This window comes from Mustela lutreola, chromosome 7 (assembly GCF_030435805.1).
Source record: "Mustela lutreola isolate mMusLut2 chromosome 7, mMusLut2.pri, whole genome shotgun sequence".
NCBI classification, from domain to species: Eukaryota; Metazoa; Chordata; class Mammalia; order Carnivora; family Mustelidae; genus Mustela; species Mustela lutreola.
The window spans coordinates 74016794-74017236 of NC_081296.1; positions in this window are offsets into that span (position 1 = coordinate 74016794).

A 443-nucleotide genomic window follows, 5' to 3' on the forward strand; every position below is an offset into this window, starting at 1 on the left:
GATTATGTCTGTAGTTGTAGTTTATTCTGCAAAAAAAGGAATTGACATGTTGCCCAAGGTTGGTGGAGGGTGACACAGTGATGGAAATATGTTATTTACAGTCACAGAGTAACCCGGGGGAGAACTGAAAGCTGTAGTATCAAAGCTCAAAGGAGAAGGAGGAGGGGAGGGGAGGGATAATATTAGAAAACTAGATGGGGACACCTGGGTGGCACAGTCCAGTAAGCATCTGACTCTTGATTTTAGCTCAGCTCACGATCTCAGAGTCCTGGGATCGAGCCCCATGTTGGGGTCTGAGTCAGTCTCCATGCTGGGCTTAAAATTCTCTCCCTTACCCTCTGTCCCTCCCTTCCCCAGTCTTCAAGAAAAAAAGAAAAGAAAGAAAGAAAGAAAAAACATCACTTTAAGAATAAATTGATATTGTTAAAGCCGACAGATGAAGA